This window comes from Oncorhynchus gorbuscha, linkage group LG12, assembly GCF_021184085.1.
Source record: "Oncorhynchus gorbuscha isolate QuinsamMale2020 ecotype Even-year linkage group LG12, OgorEven_v1.0, whole genome shotgun sequence".
Taxonomy (NCBI): Eukaryota; Metazoa; Chordata; class Actinopteri; order Salmoniformes; family Salmonidae; genus Oncorhynchus; species Oncorhynchus gorbuscha.
The window spans coordinates 4183405-4205426 of record NC_060184.1 but is presented as its reverse complement, the minus strand read 5'-3'; the positions used below and the strand labels follow the sequence as shown (position 1 = coordinate 4205426).

Sequence of the window (22022 nt, the reverse complement as noted above, 5' to 3'; positions counted from 1 at the left end):
GTAATAATAAATACACAATGAGTAACGATAACTTGGCTATAGACACTGGGTACCAGTAATAATAAATACACAATGAGTAACGATAACTTGGCTATAGACACTGGGTACCAGTAATAATAAATACACAATGAGTAACGATAACTTGGCTATAGACACTGGGTACCAGTAATAATAAATACACAATGAGTAACGATAACTTGGCTATAGACACTGGGTACCAGTAATAATAAATACACAATGAGTAACGATAACTTGGCTATAGACACTGGGTACCAGTAATAATAAATACACAATGAGTAACGATAACTTGGCTATAGACACTGGGTACCAGTAATAATAAATACACAATGAATACAACAATGGGTACCAGTAATAATAAATACACAATGAGTAACGATAACTTGGCTATAGACACTGGGTACCAGAATAATAAATACACAATGAGTAACGATAACTTGTAGACACTGGGTACCAGTAATAATAAATACACAATGAGTAACGATAACTTGGCTATAATAATAAATACACAATGAGTAACGATAACTTGGCTATAGACACTGGGTACCAGTAATAATAAATACACAATGAGTAACGATAACTTGGCTATAGACACTGGGTACCAGTAATAATAAATACACAATGAGTAACGATAACTTGGCTATAGACACTGGGTACCAGTAATAATAAATACACAATGAGTAACGATAACTTGGCTATAGACACTGGGTACCAGTAATAATAAATACACAATGAGTAACGATAACTTGGCTATAGACACTGGGTACCAGTAATAATAAATACACAATGAGTAACGATAACTTGGCTATAGACACTGGGTACCAGTAATAATAAATACACAATGAGTAACGATAACTTGGCTATAGACACTGGGTACCAGTAATAATAAATACACAATGAGTAACGATAACTTGGCTATAGACACTGGGTACCAGTAATAATAAATACACAATGAGTAACGATAACTTGGCTATAGACACTGGGTACCAGTAATAATAAATACACAATGAGTAATATAGACACTGGGTAAGTAATAATAAATACACAATGAGTAACGATAACTTGGCTATAGACACTGGGTACCAGTAATAATAAATACACAATGAGTAACGATAACTTGGCTATAGACACTGGGTACCAGTAATAATAAATACACAATGAGTAACGATAACTTGGCTATAGACACTGGGTACCAGTAATAATAAATACACAATGAGTAACGATAACTTGGCTATAGACACTGGGTACCAGTAATAATAAATACACAATGAGTAACGATAACTTGGCTATAGACACTGGGTACCAGTAATAATAAATACACAATGAGTAACGATAACTTGGCTATAGACACTGGGTACCAGTAATAATAAATACACAATGAGTAACGATAACACTTGGCTATAGACACTGAGGTAACCAGTAATAATAAATACACAATGAGTAAGACACTGGGTACCAGTAATAATAAATACACAATGAGTGGCTATAGACACTGGGTACCAGTAATAATAAATACACAATGAGTAACGATAACTTGGCTATAGACACTGGGTACCAGTAATAATAAATACACAATGAGTAACGATAACTTGGCTATAGACACTGGGTACCAGTAATAATAAATACACAATGAGTAACGATAACTTGGCTATAGACACTGGGTACCAGTAATAATAAATACACAATGAGTAACGATAACTTGGCTATAGACACTGGGTACCAGTAATAATAAATACACAATGAGTAACGATAACTTGGCTATAGACACTGGGTACCAGTAATAATAAATACACAATGAGTAACGATAACTTGGCTATAGACACTGGGTACCAGTAATAATAAATACACAATGAGTAACGATAACTTGGCTATAGACACTGGGTACCAGTAATAATAAATACACAATGAGTAACGATAACTTGGACACTATAGACACTGGGTACCAGTAATAATAAATACACAATGAGTAACGATAACTTGGCTATAGACACTGGGTACCAGTAATAATAAATACACAATGAGTAACGATAACTTGGCTATAGACACTGGGTACCAGTAATAATAAATACACAATGAGTAACGATAACTTGGCTATAGACACTGGGTACCAGTAATAATAAATACACAATGAGTAACGATAACTTGGCTATAGACACTGGGTACCAGTAATAATAAATACACAATGAGTAACGATAACTTGGCTATAGACACTGGGTACCAGTAATAATAAATACACAATGAGTAACGATAACTTGGCTATAGACACTGGGTACCAGTAATAATAAATACACAATGAGTAACGATAACTTGGCTATAGACACTGGGTACCAGTAATAATAAATACACAATGAGTAACGATAACTTGATAGACACTGGGTACCAGTAATAATAAATACACAATGAGTAACGATAACTTGGCTATAGACACTGGGTACCAGTAATAATAAATACACAATGAGTAACGATAACTTGGCTATAGACACTGGGTACCAGTAATAATAAATACACAATGAGTAACGATAACTTGGCTATAGACACTGGGTACCAGTAATAATAAATACACAATGAGTAACGATAACTTGGCTATAGACACTGGGTACCAGTAATAATAAATACACAATGAGTAACGATAACTTGGCTATAGACACTGGGTACCAGTAATAATAAATACACAATGAGTAACGATAACTTGGCTATAGACACTGGGTACCAGTAATAATAAATACACAATGAGTAACGATAACTTGGCTATAGACACTGGGTACCAGTAATAATAAATACACAATGAGTAACGATAACTTGGCTATAGACACTGGGTACCAGTAATAATAAATACACAATGAGTAACGGCTATAACACTGGGTGTAATAATAAATACACAATGAGTAACGATAACTATAGACACTGGGTACCAGTAATAATAAATACACAATGAGTAACGATAACTTGGCTATAGACACTGGGTACCAGTAATAATAAATACACAATGAGTAACGATAACTTGGCTATAGACACTGGGTACCAGTAATAATAAATACACAATGAGTAACGATAACTTGGCTATAGACACTGGGTACCAGTAATAATAAATACACAATGAGTAACGATAACTTGGCTATAGACACTGGGTACCAGTAATAATAAATACACAATGAGTAACGATAACTTGGCTTGGCTATAGACACTGGGTACCAGTAATAATAAATACACAATGAGTAACGATAACTTGGCTATAGACACTGGGTACCAGTAATAATAAATACACAATGTAATAATAAATACACAATGAGTAACGATAACTTGGCTATAGACACTGGGTACCAGTAATAATAAATACACAATGAGTAACGATAACTTGGCTATAGACACTGGGTACCAGTAATAATAAATACACAATGAGTAACGATAACTTGGCTATAGACACTGGGTACCAGTAATAATAAATAATGAGTAACACAATGAGTAATAATAAATACACAATGATAACTTGGCTATAGACACTGGGTACCAGTAATAATAAATACACAATGAGTAACGATAACTTGGCTATAGACACTGGGTACCAGTAATAATAAATACACAATGAGTAACGATAACTTGGCTATAGACACTGGGTACCAGTAATAATAAATACACAATGAGTAACGATAACTTGGCTATAGACACTGGGTACCAGTAATAATAAATACACAATGAGTAACGATAACTTGGCTATAGACACTGGGTACCAGTAATAATAAATACACAATGAGTAACGATAACTTGGCTATAGACACTGGGTACCAGTAATAATAAATACACAATGAGTAACGATAACTTGGCTATAGACACTGGGTACCAGTAATAATAAATACACAATGAGTAACGATAACTTGGCTATAGACACTGGGTACCAGTAATAATAAATACACAATGAGTAACGATAACTTGGCTATAGACACTGGGTACCAGTAATAATAAATACACAATGAGTAACGATAACTTGGCTATAGACACTGGGTACCAGTAATAATAAATACACAATGAGTAACGATAACTTGGCTATAGACACTGGGTACCAGTAATAATAAATACACAATGACACTGTACCAGTAATAATAAATACGATAACTAACTGGCTATAGACACTGGGTACCAGTAATAATAAATACACAATGAGTAACGATAACTTGGCTATAGACACTGGGTACCAGTAATAATAAATACACAATGAGTAACGATAACTTGGCTATAGACACTGGGTACCTGTATTGAGGGGATGTGCAGGAGCACGAGGTCGTTGAGGTAGATGTGTACACTTAACATATTGATATGCACTATTGAGTCGTTTCATCTTACTGTGCAAAGGGAATGCATGCAGGCGGCTATACAAGCTGCAAATGCGTCAATTTCCTCCTTTACTCTATTTAATAGAGAGAAGGCAACAACAACAACAAAAAAACAGGGAAAATGTGCACTTTGTTCATGAAACACCATTTACCACCACCATGCTGGAGTAGGTAACGCCAGTCACTAGGGGTTGCATGTCACTTTCAGCCAATCAATTATTTTTCCCACCTTCTTAAATCGAGTTGAGGAAATTGATGCCTTTGCAGTTGAATGGAGAATGTTTTATGTAAGGAATTGGTCCACAGGGGAATAAATGTATAGCAGGCTGCATGCATTCCCTTTGGAAGGTAAGATCCTCACACTGGTTTATATGAACGGTGTCCTGGGACTGATTGGAAAAGCCTACACCGAACAAAGGCCGGGTATCGGCCACGTAACGGAAATGTTATAAACCACATTGGCAGGTTTTAATTTCAAGCATTAGTGTTATATCTTCTTCTCTATGTCGTCCTATTTGCTTAGGATACTTTTTTTTTGTTGAGGGAAGGTTAGATGTGCCAACAGTTGAATCGATCGAGTTGTTTTAATTCTACTAGAGTGCCGATTTCGAGAAATATTAACAATAAGCGACAGTCTCTATAATATAGTTCTTTATATTACGTCCTTAAAATAAGTTCTAATTTGCGGCAGCATAAAAAAAACTCAATGTTGTCCCATATAATTGTCCATTTTGCTTCAAGAAATTTGAATAAAACCCCAATTCAGTTTATACAACATATCTGCTTTAACTTAATACGTTAAAATGAATAATTACTCACCAAATAAATAGTCTGGATCTTTATGAAATTCGAAGAGTGTTCCTTGTTTCTTTGCGCCTTGGTTAGGTATGCTTCTCCCCAAGTTTGGCTGGTCCGTCCTATTCGCTGTCAGCTAGACAAGCTATACGACGCTCGTAAGTTTTCATAAATTATGTCTCAGCACCAGGCGTTATATATCAGCAGAAGCCATCTGGGTTCAAGAGAAGCCGGTTTCCCCTCGGATTGGCGGAGCCTCGGAGGTGCGGTCCCATTGCCGCGCCGAGTCCACACCCACATGACGTCAATGAGTGGAGTGTTCTGTCAGGATATTGACTGAGAACTGCACACCAACTCAACGACTATATGTGAAAATCTGAGGCCCCACTCAAACCTAACCAGTAGATATAGAAAATGCACTATAGGCTACAGTAAACACGGCAGAACGATTTTTTGACAGGGGGTGCAGGATTTTTTGTTGTTGCCTGATTTAGTTTCTGCTGATAATTTCGGTCATTTTGTAAGGCTTTTTGTTAGTCAACTTGTCTATAATGAGATACATACAGCTTATCTTTTGTCATTATATTTTTGCCCTAGAAGACTAAATCAACCCTTGTTCAACAGAATAATGCAATAGGTCGATAGAATAAATGCTTAAATCTAGTTGACATCGGTAAAGTTCTCGGTCATCTTTCGCGGTGCAAATACGTTTAGAGGAGGAAAATACAATAACGCAACAAAAAAAACGGGAAAGATTATATATATATATTTTAAGTACTATCTGCTTTTATGATGAAGACAGCACCTCTACAGATTGTATCTAACTGACTATTGCGTTCTCTCACGATGCAGAAATAAATTCAGCATATTTCTCCGCTCCTGTTCCCAGGTCCAAATTTAGCCATTTGGAGTATCATTTTACTGCAAGAAACGCTTCATTCTGCAAAAGTTGTTAAGGTAATGTGAGAAGTTCTAGACCTACAGTCAGTGTCCAGATGTCAGTTTCCATTTAACCCATCTCAACAGCAGGCTACAGTTCCCTTGACGTGCCACAAGGCCTATTTTGAAATCCCATCTTGTGACTATTGAATTTGTATAGAGCCTCACAATCACCACACCACACAGCCGGCACTGCTGCCTCACAATCACCACACAACACAGCCGGCACTGCTGCCTCACAATCACCACACAACACAGCCGGCACTGCTGCCTCACAATCACCACACCACACAGCCGGCACTGCTGCCTCACAATCACCACACAACACAGCCGGCACTGCTGCCTCACAATCACCACACAACACAGCCGGCACTCACAATCACCACACCACACAGCCTGCACTCACAATCACCACAACACACAGCCGGAACTCACAATCACCACACAACACAGCCGGCACTCACAATCACCACAACACAGCCGGCACTGCTGCCTCACAATCACCACACAACACAGCCGGCACTCACAATCACCACACAACACAGCCGGCACTGCTGCCTCACAATCACCACACAACACAGCCGGCACTCACAATCACCACACAACACAGCCGGCACTCACAATCACCACAACACAGCCGGCACTGCTGCCTCACAATCACCACACAACACAGCCGGCACTCACAATCACCACACAACACAGCCGGCACTCACAATCACCACAACACAGCCGGCACTGCTGCCTCACAATCACCACACAACACAGCCGGCACTCACAATCACCACACAACACAGCCGGCACTCACAATCACCACACAACACAGCCTGCACTCACAATCACCACACAACACAGCCGGCACTCACAATCACCACACAATACAGCCGGCACACAATCACCACAACACAGCCGGCACTGCTGCCTCACAATCACCACACAACACAGCCGGCACTCACAATCACCACACAACACAGCCGGCACTCACAATCACCACACAACACAGCCTGCACTCACAATTACCACACAACACAGCCGGCACTGCTGATCCCAAAAGCATCATTTAGCGATTGGCTGTGTTGGCTATTTGGCGCGAGTACAGTTAAACCCTGAAGTTTAGATTGGCTGTGTTGGCTATTTGGCGCGAGTACAGTTAAACCCTAACGTTTAGATTGGCTGTGTTGGCTATTTGGCGCGAGTACAGTTAAACCCTAACGTTTAGATTGGCTGTGTTGGCTATTTGGCGCGAGTACAGTTAAACCCTGAAGTTTAGATTGGCTGTGTTGGCTATTTGGCGCTAGTACAGTTAAACCCTGAAGTTTAGGTTTATGCACTAAGACCGAAAAACCCTCAATGTAGCCTATAGATATAAATTGCACAAGAATGATACATTTATAAAACATGTTAAGGTATTGTTTCTCTTTATTCAACCCGCCCGCCCTTCAGCCAGGCAATATTAAATGACCCTCAAGCCGCTCATCACTATTGTGTGTGAAGGGACATGAGGGAGAGGTGACAAAACTAAAAAATACCACTAAAAAAAACTCCTCCTCTAATGTCTGGAAGTCAAATTTCTTGCAGTCTATTTGAATTTTTTTTTTTTTTTACAAAAATGATATCAGTGATTTCTGTAATTGTGGTAAGAAACGTTATTCCGGTATACTGTGTAATGTATTACCTCAGGAGCTGGCATTTGTCAACTGACCTCAAAGTGGGAGTAATATAATAATAATATAATAATAATATAATAATAATATATATGCCTTTTAGCAGACGCTTTTATCCAAAGCGACTTACAGTCATGTGTGCATACATTCTACGTATGGGTGGTCCCGGGAATCGAACCCACTACCCTGGCGTTACAAGCGCCATGCTCTACCAACTGAGCTACAGAAGGACCAGCATTATGATAACATACGGAATATGACGCTAAGGTGGCGGAAAGCTGTTACCAGAGAAATGTTCTGGCAGGTATCTTACATTATATATATATTTAAAAAAAATTTTTTTGACAATCCCATAACATTGTAACAAGCAACAGTTCACTGAAAATACATTTGTGTTGCTGTCAATTGGTACAAAATATAGGCGTGGTAGCATACCTTTTATTCATGTTTATTACGATTTAGTAAATGATACATATGAAATATCCCAAGGGGAAAACTGTCTTAAACACAGGTACTGCTGTATAGAAAATAGACACTGTACATTACACACTCAGCATTAATACATACAATACACCCTTATTATCATACACTTCTCATATAGCCACTTACATAATACTTACGAAGAACACCATCGAATGCGCGACACTATTGTGAGAAGACCGATTTTGGGGATGTCACCTGGTCTGCGAAACACCACTGTAGCTCTGCCACTTCCCACCACAGACAGACGGGGGGGGGTCTCTGCACTCACCACAGACAGACGGGGGGGGGGGGTCTGCAGCTCTGCCACTTCCCACCACAGACAGGGGGGGGGGGGGGGGTCTGCATCACTGTAGCTCTGCCACTTCCCACCACAGACAGGGGGGGGGGGGGGGTATCACTGTAGCTCTGCCACTTCCCACCACAGACAGGGGGGGTCTGCATCACTGTAGCTCTGCCACTTCCCACCACAGACAGGGGGGGGGTCTGCATCACTGTAGCTCTGCCACTTCCCACCACAGACAGGGGGGGGGCATCACTGTAGCTCTGCCACTTCCCACCACAGACAGGGGGGTCTGCATCACTGTAGCTCTGCCACTTCCCACCACAGACAGGGGGGGGTCTGCATCACTGTAGCTCTGCCACTTCCCACCACAGACAGGGGGGGGGGGGGGTCTTCCCACCACAGACAGGGGGGGGGGGGGTCTGCATCACTGTAGCTCTGCCACTTCCCACCACAGACTGGGGGGTCTGCATCACTGTAGCTCTGCCACTTCCCACCACAGACAGGGGGGGGGGGTCTGCATCACTGTAGCTCTGCCACTTCCCACCACAGACAGGGGGGTCTGCATCACTGTAGCTCTGCCACTTCCCACCACAGACAGGGGGGGTCTGCATCACTGTAGCTCTGCCACTTCCCACCACAGACAGGGGGTCCGCATCACTGTAGCTCTGCCACTTCCCACCACAGACGGGGGGGTCCGCATCACTGTAGCTCTGCCACTTCCCACCACAGACAGGGGGGGGGGTCTGCATTCCAAACATGTCAAAGACATATTGCTTGTCCACTTGCCCTCACCATATGCCCTTGGGGGGGGGGATCCCAGCGGCCATCTTTGCTGTCGGTCCACACAATTAGCCATGCAAGGAAAGTTGCCAACCTAAGTCCCTCATCCTTCTTTTGTGGTTTTTATTTTTTATTTTACCTTTATTTTACTTGGCAAGTCAGTTAAGAAGAAATTCTTATTTTCAATGACGGCCTGTTCAAGGGCAGAACGACAGATTTTGTACCTTGTCAGCTCGGGGATATGAACTTGCAACCTTTCGGTTACTAGTCCAATGCTCTAACCACTAGGCTACCCTGGTCCGAGTGTGAGTGATTGAATTCTGTTCACTCCAGGGCCTGAAACACCCCATAATTTAATTCTGGATGATTGTACATCTCAATTAAAATTTTACCAAAACTTAAAACTAACATCAATATGGAGTCACCTTACACAAGTATAAGTAAAACTGAATGTAAATAAGTTAGAAATTGTGCTACTAATGCACATAATGGCACAAACACGTCTCTCTTTTGGAAACGATAGCTAGTGCATAACTTTCCCTGACAATCACATTATAATTTTCAATTTACCTGATATCGTCAGATGGCTAGTATTCGATGTCTGCGGATATATTGTTTTTTGGCCAAGATATGAAATGCGATTCATAATTAACTGTAGCGCATATAAAGCACACACAACAGCCACCGGTGGTTCCGTGATGACTGAAAACACTACGTTGGGACAAACTAATGACGGATTTCCATGCAAAGGCGATTCGTTTAAAATGAATTCATTCCTCCCCTCGCCCTGCAAGTGTTAACTCATGATAGATCATCAGAGGTGTCCACTTAATTTGAGGGCTGAGGGGAGAGTGTGTCTTTTACGTGTTTGGAATGCAGCCATAGAAGAATGTGGCGGACTGAGACACAGCCCATACAAAAAAATATATATCTTCAGTTTAAACAGACAGATTCTGATGGGGATGTTATATTATGTTAATACTCTAGGGGATTAGGCGTACAGATCATGTGATTAAGGACTACAGATCATGTGATTAAGGCCTACAGATCACGTGATTAAGGCCTACAGATCACGTGATTAAGGCCTACAGATCATGTGATTAAGGCCTACAGATCACGTGATTAAGGCCTACAGATCATGTGACTAGGACTACAGATCATGTGATTAAGGCCTACAGATCACGTGATTAAGGCCTACAGATCACGTGATTAAGGCCTACAGATCACGTGATTAAGGCCTAAAGATCACGTGACTAGGACTACAGATCACGTGATTAAGGCCTACAGATCACGTGATTAAGGCCTACAGATCACGTGATTAAGGCCTAAAGATCATGTGATTAAGGCCTACAGATCATGTGATTAAGGCCTACAGATCATGTGATTAAGGCCTACAGATCACGTGACTAAGGCCTACAGATCACGTGACTAGGACTACAGATCATGTGATTAAGGCCTACAGATCATGTGATTAAGGCCTACAGATCATGTGATTAAGGCCTACAGATCACGTGATTAAGGCCTAAAGATCACGTGACTAGGACTACAGATCACGTGACTAGGACTACAGATCACGTGATTAAGGACTACAGATCACGTGATTAAGGCCTCACGTGATTAAGGCAGATCACGTGATTAAGGCCTACAGATCACGTGATTAAGGCCTACAGATCACGTGATTAAGGCCTACAGATCACGTGATTAAGGCCTACAGATCACGTGATTAAGGCCTACAGATCACGTGATTAAGGCCTAAAGATCACGTGATTAAGGCCTACAGATCACGTGATTAAGGCCTACAGATCACGTGATTAAGGCCTACAGATCACGTGATTAAGGCCTACAGATCACGTGATTAAGGCCTACAGATCACGTGATTAAGGCCTACAGATCACGTGATTAAGGCCTACAGATCACGTGATTAAGGCCTACAGATCACGTGATTAAGGCCTACAGATCACGTGATTAAGGCCTACAGATCACGTGATTAAGGCCTACAGATCACGTGATTAAGGCCTACAGATCACGTGATTAAGGCCTACAGATCACGTGATTAAGGCCTACAGATCACGTGATTAAGGCCTACAGATCACGTGATTAAGGCCTACAGATCACGTGATTAAGGCCTACAGATCACGTGATTAAGGCCTACAGATCACGTGATTAAGGCCTACAGATCACGTGATTAAGGCCTACAGATCACGTGATTAAGGCCTACAGATCACGTGATTAAGGCCTACAGATCACGTGATTAAGGCCTACAGATCACGTGATTAAGGCCTACAGATCACGTGATTAAGGCCTACAGATCACGTGATTAAGGCCTACAGATCACGTGATTAAGGCCTACAGATCACGTGATTAAGGCCTACAGATCACGTGATTAAGGCCTACAGATCACGTGCTTAAGGCCTACAGATCACGTGCTTAAGGCCTACAGATCACGTGCTTAAGGCCTACAGATCACGTGATTAAGGCCTACAGATCACGTGATTAAGGCCTACAGATCATGTGATTAAGGCCTACAGATCACGTGATTAAGGCCTACAGATCACGTGATTAAGGCCTACAGATCATGTGATTAAGGCCTACAGATCATGTGATTAAGGCCTACAGATCACGTGATTAAGGCCTAAAGATCACCTTCCCAAGTTCTCTCATGTCACCCCGCTCCTCCGTTCTCTCCACTGGCTTCCAGTTGAAGCTCGCATCCGCTACAAGACCATGGTGCTTGCCTACGGAGCTGTGAGGGGAACGGCACCTCAGTACCTCCAGGCTCTGATCAGGCCCTACACCCAAACAAGGGCACTGCGTTCATCCACCTCTGGCCTGCTCGCCTCCCTACCACTGAGGAAGTACAGCTCCCGCTCAGCCCAGTCAAAACTGTTCGCTGCCCTGGCCCCCCAATGGTGGAACAAACTCCCTCACGACGCCAGGACAGCGGAGTCAATCACCACCTTCCGGAGACACCTGAAACCCCACCTCTTTAAGGAATACCTAGGATAGGTTAAGTAATCCCTCTCACCCCACCCCCCCTAAGTTTTAGATGCACTATTGTTAAGTGACTGTCCCACTGGATGTCATAAGGTGAATGCACCAATTTGTAAGTCGCTCTGGATAAGAGCGTCTGCTAAATGACTTAAATGTAATGTAAATGTGATTAAGGCCTACAGATCATGTGATTAAGGCCTAAAGATCATGTGATTAAGGCCTACAGATCATGTGATTAAGGCCTACAGATCACGTGATTAAGGCCTACAGATCACGTGATTAAGGCCTACAGATCATGTGATTAAGGCCTACAGATCACGTGATTAAGGCCTACAGATCATGTGACTAGGACTACAGATCATGTGATTAAGGCCTACAGATCACGTGATTAAGGCCTACAGATCACGTGATTAAGGCCTACAGATCACGTGATTAAGGCCTACAGATCACGTGACTAGGACTACAGATCACGTGATTAAGGCCTACAGATCACGTGATTAAGGCCTACAGATCACGTGATTAAGGCCTAAAGATCATGTGATTAAGGCCTACAGATCATGTGATTAAGGCCTACAGATCATGTGATTAAGGCCTACAGATCACGTGACTAAGGCCTACAGATCACGTGACTAGGACTACAGATCATGTGATTAAGGCCTACAGATCATGTGATTAAGGCCTACAGATCATGTGATTAAGGCCTACAGATCACGTGATTAAGGCCTAAAGATCACGTGACTAGGACTACAGATCACGTGACTAGGACTACAGATCACGTGACTAGGACTACAGATCACGTGATTAAGGACTACAGATCACGTGATTAAGGCCTACAGATCACGTGATTAAGGCCTACAGATCACGTGATTAAGGCCTACAGATCACGTGATTAAGGCCTAAAGATCACGTGATTAAGGCCTAAAGATCACGTGATTAAGGCCTACAGATCACGTGATTAAGGCCTACAGATCACGTGATTAAGGCCTACAGATCACGTGATTAAGGCCTACAGATCACGTGATTAAGATCACGTCCAGATCACGTGATTAAGGCCTACAGATCACGTGATTAAGGCACAGATCACGTGATTAAGGCCTACAGATCACGTGATTAAGGCCTACAGATCACGTGATTAAGGCCTACAGATCACGTGATTAAGGCCTACAGATCACGTGATTAAGGCCTACAGATCACGTGATTAAGGCCTACAGATCACGTGATTAAGGCCTACAGATCACGTGATTAAGGCCTACAGATCACGGATTAAGGCCTACAGATCACGTGATTAAACTAGTTGGCCTACAGATCACGTGATTAAGGCCTACAGATCACGTGATTAAGGCCTACAGATCACGTGATTAAGGCCTACAGATCACGTGATTAAGGCCTACAGATCACGTGATTAAGGCCTACAGATCACGTGATTAAGGATCACGTGATTAAGGCCTACAGATCACGTGATTAAGGCCTACAGATCACGTGATTAAGGCCTACAGATCACGTGCTTAAGGCCTACAGATCACGTGCTTAAGGCCTACAGATCACGTGCTTAAGGCCTACAGATCACGTGCTTAAAGCCTACAGATCACGTGATTAAGGCCTACAGATCACGTGATTAAGGCCTACAGATCATGTGATTAAGGCCTACAGATCACGTGATTAAGGCCTACAGATCACGTGATTAAGGCCTACAGATCATGTGATTAAGGCCTACAGATCATGTGATTAAGGCCTACAGATCACGTGATTAAGGCCTAAAGATCACCTTCCCAAGTTCTCTCATGTCACCCCGCTCCTCCGTTCTCTCCACTGGCTTCCAGTTGAAGCTATCCGCTAAAGACCATGGTGCTTGCCTGGAGCTGTGAGGGGAACGGCACCTCAAACCTCCAGGCTCTGATCAGGCCCTACACCCAAACAAGGGCACTGCGTTCATCCACCTCTGGCCTGCTCGCCTCCCTACCACTGAGGAAGTACAGCTCCCGCTCAGCCCAGTCAAAACTGTTCGCTGCCCTGGCCCCCCAATGGTGGAACAAACTCCCTCACGACGCCAGGACAGCGGAGTCAATCACCACCTTCCGGAGACACCTGAAACCCCACCTCTTTAAGGAATACCTAGGATAGGTTAAGTAATCCCTCTCACCCCACCCCCCCTAAGTTTTAGATGCACTATTGTTAAGTGACTGTCCCACTGGATGTCATAAGGTGAATGCACCAATTTGTAAGTCGCTCTGGATAAGAGCGTCTGCTAAATGACTTAAATGTAATGTAAATGTGATTAAGGCCTACAGATCATGTGATTAAGGCCTAAAGATCATGTGATTAAGGCCTACAGATCATGTGATTAAGGCCTACAGATCATGTGATTAAGGCCTACAGATCACGTGATTAAGGCCTACAGATCATGTGATTAAGGCCTACAGATCATGTGATTAAGGCCTACAGATCACGTGATTAAGGCCTACAGATCATGTGATTAAGGCCTAAAGATCATGTGATTAAGGCCTACAGATCAGTGTGAACATGTTGGTTTTTCCACACCCTTCGTTTGACTTTGAGGTTTGTTTGTATCTGAGGAGAGGCAGGGCAGGGCTGACCACGGACTGACCCGAGTAACCAGAGAGCAGGCTCATAACTCAGATGACTTGTGATTGGTCGATAGGTGCACACCCCCTTTTCCGTCATCAGGGGTATGGGAAATATGAAACAAGACACTATGTGCGTCCCAAATAGCCCCCTAATATAGTGCACTACTGTTGACCAGAGCCCTATTCCCTATGGCACCTTATTCCCTACATAGTGCACTACTTTAGGCCCCTGACTCCAAAGCAACAGGTTAATCAGTGATTTAGAGCGACACACTTTTTAAAGTACACAAAGTTCTGTGACCTCAAGGAAATTACTCTGGGTTATGTCCCAAATCTAGCCCCCTGGACCCTGATACCTGGAATTGAACAGGGACTTTTGATTACAAACTAGTTGGAATAAGCTGTATTAAACTAGTTGGATGAGCTGTATTAAACTAGTTGGATGAGTTGTATTAAACTAGTTGGATAAGCTTATTAAACTAGTTGGATAAGCTGAATTAAACTAGTTGGATGAGCTGTATTAAACTAGTTGGATGAGTTGTAATAAACTAGTTGGATGAGTTGTATTAAACTAGTTGGATAAGCTTATTAAACTAGTTGGATGAGCTGTAATAAACTAGTTGGATGAGTTGTATTAAACTAGTTGGATGAGCTGTATTAAACTAGTTGGATGAGCTGTATTAAACTAGTTGGATGAGCTGTATTAAACTAGTTGGATGGTTGGATAAGCTGTATTAAACTAGTTGGATGGTTGGATAAGCTGTATTAAACTAGTTGGATAAGCTGTATTAAACTAGTTGGATGGTTGGATAAGCTGTATTAAACTAGTTGGATGGTTGGATAAGCTGTATTAAACTAGTTGGATGGTTGGATAAGCTGTATTAAACTAGTTGGATAAGCTGCATTAAACTAGTTGGATAAGCTGCATTAAACTAGTTGGATAAGATGCATTAAACTAGTTGGATAAGCAGTATTAAACTAGTTGGATGGTTGGATAAGCTGTATTAAACTAGTTGGATAAGCTGTATTAAACTAGTTGGATAAGTTGTATTAAACTAGTTGGATGGTTGGATAAGATGCATTAAACTAGTTGGTAAGTTGCATTAAACTATTTGGATAAGCTGTATTAAACTAGTTGGATAAGTTGTATTAAACTAGTTGGATAAGCTGAATTAAACTAGTTGGAGGGTTGAATAAGCTGTATTAAACTAGTTGGATAAGCTGTATTAAACTAGTTGGAGAGTTGAATAAGATGTATTAAACTAGTTGGATAAGCTGAATTAAACTAGTTGGAGGGTTGAATAAGCTGTATTAAACTAGTTGAATGAGCTGTATTAAACTAGTTGGATGAGCTGTATTAAACTAGTTGGATAAGCTGTATTAAACTAGTTGGATGAGCTGTATTAAACTAGTTGAATGGTTGAATAAGCTGTATTATTATACTAGTTTAATTTTAGTTAATTAGTTTATTATACTGTATATAGTCTCCACATTGACTCTGTACCCCCTGTATATAGTCTCCACATTGACTCTGTACCGGTACCCCCTGTATATAGCCTCCACATTGACTCTGTACCGGTACCCCCTGTATATAGTCTCCACATTGACTCTGTACCGGTACCCCCTGTATATAGCCTCCACATTGACTCTGTACCCCCTGTATATAGCCTCCACATTGACTCTGTACCGGTACCCCCTGTATATAGTCTCCACATTGACTCTGTACCCCCTGTATATAGTCTCCACATTGACTCTGTACCGGTACCCCCTGTATATAGCCTCCACATTGACTCTGTACCGGTACCCCCTGTATATAGTCTCCACATTGACTCTGTACCCCCTGTATATAGTCTCCACATTGACTCTGTACCGGTACCCCCTGTATATAGCCTCCACATTGACTCTGTACCGGTACCCCCTGTATATAGTCTCCACATTGACTCTGTACCCCCTGTATATAGTCTCCACATTGACTCTGTACCGGTACCCCCTGTATATAGCCTCCACATTGACTCTGTACCGGTACCCCCTGTATATAGCCTCCACATTGACTCTGTACTGGTACCCCCTGTATATAGCCTCCACATTGACTCTGTACCGGTACCCCCTGTATATAGTCTCCACATTGACTCTGTACCGGTACCCCCTGTATATAGTCTCCACATTGACTCTGTACCGGTACCCCCTGTATATAGTCTCCACATTGACTCTGTACCGGTACCCCCTGTATATAGTCTCCACATTGACTCTGTACCCCCTGTATATAGCCTCCACATTGACTCTGTACCGGTACCCCCTGTATATAGCCTCCACATTGACTCTGTACCGGTACCCCCTGTATATAGTCTCCACATTGACTCTGTACCCCCTGTATATAGTCTCCACATTGACTCTGTACCCCCCCTGTATATAGCCTCCACATTGACTCTGTACCGGTACCCCCTGTATATAGCCTCCACATTGACTCTGTACCGGTACCCCTGTATATAGTCTCCACATTGACTCTGTACCGGTACCCCCTGTATATAGTCTCCACATTGACTCTGTACCGGTACCCCCTGTATATAGTCTCCACATTGACTCTGTACCAGTACCCCCTGTATATAGCCTCCACATTGACTCTGTACCGGTACCCCCTGTATATAGCCTCCACATTGACTCTGTACCGGTACCCCTGTATATAGCCTCCACATTGACTCTGTACCGGTACCCCTGTATATAGTCTCCACATTGACTCTGTACCGGTACCCCCTGTATATAGCCTCCACATTGACTCTGTACCGGTACCCCCTGTATATAGTCTCCACATTGACTCTGTACCAGTACCCCCTGTATATAGCCTCCACATTGACTCTGTACCGGTACCCCTGTATATAGCCTCCACATTGACTCTGTACCGGTACCCCCTGTATATAGTCTCCACATTGACTCTGTACCGGTACCCCTGTATATAGTCTCCACATTGACTCTGTACCCCCTGTATATAGCCTCCACATTGACTCTGTACCGGTACCCCTGTATATAGCTCCACATTGACTCTGTACCGGTACCCCCTGTATATAGCCTCCACATTGACTCTGTACCGGTACCCCCTGTATATAGTCTCCACATTGACTCTGTACCGGTACCCCCTGTATATAGCCTCCACATTGACTCTGTACCGGTACCCCCTGTATATAGTCTCCACATTGACTCTGTAACCCCTGTATATAGCCTCCACATTGACTCTGTAACCCCTGTATATAGTACCCCCCCTGTATATAGCCTCCACATTGACTCTGTAACCCCTGTATATAGTCTCCACATTGACTCTGTAACCCCTGTATATAGTCTCACCCCCCCTGTATATAGTCTCCACATTGACTCTGTAACCCCTGTATATAGTCTCCACATTGACTCTGTAACCCCTGTATATAGTCTCCACATTGACTCTGTAACCCCTGTATATAGTCTCCACATTGACTCTGTAACCCCTGTATATAGTCTCCACATTGACTCTGTAACCCCTGTATATAGTCTCCACATTGACTCTGTAACCCCTGTATATAGTCTCCACATTGACTCTGTAACCCCTGTATATAGTCTCCACATTGACTCTGTACCGGTTCCCCCCGTATATAGTCTCCACATTGACTCTGTAACCCCTGTATATAGTCTCCACATTGACTCTGTAACCCCTGTATATAGTCTCCACATTGACTCTGTAACCCCTGTATATAGTCTCCACATTGACTCTGTAACCCCTGTATATAGCCTCCACATTGACTCTGTAACCCCTGTATATAGTCTCCACATTGACTCTGTAACCCCTGTATATAGCCTCCACATTGACTCTGTAACCCCTGTATATAGTCTCCACATTGACTCTGTAACCCCTGTATATAGCCTCCACATTGACTCTGTAACCCCTGTATATAGCCTCCACATTGACTCTGTAACCCCTGTATATAGTCTCCACATTGACTCTGTAACCCCTGTATATAGTCTCCACATTGACTCTGTAACCCCTGTATATAGTCTCCACCCCCCCTGTATATAGTCTCCACATTGACTCTGTAACCCCCCCTGTATATAGTCTCCACATTGACTCTGTAACCCTGTATATAGCCTCCACATTGACTCTGTAACCCCCCTGTATATAGTCTCCACATTGACTCTGTAACCCCTGTATATAGCCTCCACATTGACTCTGTAACCCCTGTATATAGTCTCCACATTGACTCTGTAACCCCTGTATATAGCCTCCACATTGACTCTGTAACCCCTGTATATAGTCTCCACATTGACTCTGTAACCCCTGTATATAGTCTCCACATTGACTCTGTACCGGTTCCCCCCGTATATAGTCTCCACATTGACTCTGTAACCCCTGTATATAGTCTCCACATTGACTCTGTACCGGTTCCCCCCGTATATAGTCTCCACATTGACTCTGTAACCCCTGTATATAGCCCCGCTATTGTTATTTACTGCTGCTCTCTAATTATTTGTTATTATTATCTCTTACTTTTTGGGGGGTATTTTCTTGAAACTGCATTGTTGGTTAAGGACTAAAGGACTTAAGGACTTGTTGGTTAAGGACTAAAGGACTTAAGGACTTGTTGGTTAAAGACTTACGCATTTCACTGTAATGTGTATTCCTGTTGTGACAAATACAATTTGATTTGATCCCTGACCTCAACCCCATAAAAACATGAATTGGAACACTGACTGCAGAGCCAGAGCTAATCGCCCAACATCAGTGCCCAACCTCACCAACGCTCGTGGCTGAATGAAAGCAAGCAGTGTTCCAACATCTAGTAGAAAGCCTTCCCAGAAGAGTGGAGGCTGTTATAGCATCAACGAGGGGACCAAACTCCATATTAAATGCCCATGATTTTAGAAAGAGATGTTGGATGAGCAGGTCATGTAGTGTCCAGTACAGGCTGTCCGGTGTGAAGCTGAAACACAACCTGTCTGAAATAAGTCTTGAGACAGGCACAATAAACACAACCTGTCTGAAATAAGTCTTGAGACAGGCACAATAAACACAACCTGTCTGAAATAAGTCTTGAGACAGGCACAATAAACACAACCTGTCTGAAATAAGTCTTGAGACAGGCACAATAAACACAACCTGTCTGAAATAAGTCTTGAGACAGGCACAATAAACACAACCTGTCTGAAATAAGTCTTGAGACAGGCACAATAAACACAACCTGTCTGAAATAAGTCTTGAGACAGGCACAATAAACACAACCTGTCTGAAATAAGTCTTGAGACAGGCACAATAAACACAACCTGTCTGAAATAAGTCTTGAGACAGGCACAATAAACACAACCTGTCTGAAATAAGTCTTGAGACAGGCACAATAAACACACGTCAATGCCTTCAGCACAATCCTCTTTTAATGCCCGAGAAAACATATTCAATTTAAATCACTCAATAAAAAAAGGTTCATTTCATAAAGACAGAAGAAATCAAAATGGGAGATGAGAGAAAAAAACTCAAATATTTAACTTAGATTAAACAGAATATCCCCCCCCACCCTCCCCCCCAGAAGGAATTGCACCGATCAGAGGTGTGAATGTCAGAACGTGAGAAGGCTAAAACAGAACAACGTGTGTCAGCGATAACAACAATGTATTAGTATAGTATAGCATAGCATAGCATAGCATGAGCCTAATTATAACCCACGTGATAACAGTGGACACCGATAGAAGGCTAATATGTACAGCTCTTTCCTGTCATTCTGAAGCTGTAACTATTTTGACATCTAAAAGCCATTCATACACGCAAATCATTATGTGGTTTACAAGATAAGTATAGGAATATAAAAACGGGCATCGAACATGAAACCCTTTTCAGAAACTCTTTCAATATACAGATCCATATAGTCGTCTCGGTGTCTTAAGTCGCTCAGCTTTTCACCCAAATGACAGTGTATTTTTCAGAGGCCAACTCTTGTAAAGTTGTTGGCTAGCCAACCCTGCAACATGACTTAGCAGAAAGCAGGCAGCCCACCTACAAGTAGACAGTCAGTCGCATTATTAAGACAGAGTGTTCATAGATTTAAATTAGGCTAGGGGGACTAGGTATCGCCCTTTGACCTCTACATTAGGCTAGGGGGACTAGGTATCGCACTTTGACCTCTACATTAGGCTAGGGGGACTAGGTATCGCCCTTTGACCTCTACATTAGGCTAGGGGGACTAGGTATCGCCCTTTGACCTCTACATTAGGCTAGGGGGACTAGGTATCGCCCTTTGACCTCTACATTAGGCTAGGGGGACTAGGTATCGCCCTTTCAGGATGCAGGCGTGGAGAGCGCTTGGAAGGCCACCCCATCGCACCCGATAGAAACACGTACGACAAGGACAGTCATAAAAAGAGGTTTCCGAACGTTTATGCCGCTTTGCGTCACGTCATAAGATGACTTGATCGCTCAACCTCAGCGTCAGTAGCTTTTTTCCGCGTGTCTTCTTCTAACCGAAACACAGCAGGAAGAGGAAACCTTTAAAAGCAGCAGGACAGTGGTGTCCACGACTGGCGGAGACTCAACGTGTAGAATCACCAGGAAACGAACAGAAAGACGACGGTCGATGTTCTGGTCTGAGGCGATAAGACGGCCCACCGAGGTTTTGGGGTCAATTTCCGTTCCAATTCTCTGCAACTCATTTTTAACTAGGAACATTTTCTAAATTTGGTTAACTTTCTGAAATCGGAATGGACCCTAACCCTGATGAACACCCTATACTGTTATCTTAAGACATTTTGACCAATGAAGACAGCAAGTCAATGAAAAGTACAAAACAGGTTCATCGTAGTGTTAAACGTACAACATAATCAACTTTCCATCTGCTGCAGTTAGCTAGTATAATGACAATATTACACATGAAATACCTCTCCCAAAAAGCTATTTTAGAGCAGAACAGCAATGGCAGTAGTAACGTCTGCCAAGACAATGGTTAAACTGTATTTTTACATTTTATTTATTTATTTTTATTTTTTTATTTTCAATTTATTTAAACGTTTTCAGTTTGGATATATAGGCTTTTATTTCGACAGCGATGATCTTGTTTAATTTTTTCAACATTTGCTTTTCAATCGTTCTGATTTTTTGGTTCTGTGTGTTCTAAAGTAGCCAGTGTGTATGTGGTTCTGTGTGTTCTATAGTAGT

At 42.3% G+C, this 22022-nt stretch overlaps 1 protein-coding gene across 1 annotated transcript in view; it reads right to left on the bottom strand.

Moving 5' to 3' along the window:
- LOC123990463 (L-threonine 3-dehydrogenase, mitochondrial-like) overlaps nucleotides 1-5319 on the bottom strand; it is a 34859-nt gene extending 29540 nt beyond the window's left edge. Inside the window, exon 1 of the mRNA XM_046291010.1 lies at nucleotides 5166-5319. The gene's annotated coding sequence lies outside the window, so the exon portion shown is untranslated. The remainder of the gene's footprint in view (nucleotides 1-5165) is intronic.
- Between the last annotated feature and the right edge of the window lie 16703 nt (nucleotides 5320-22022).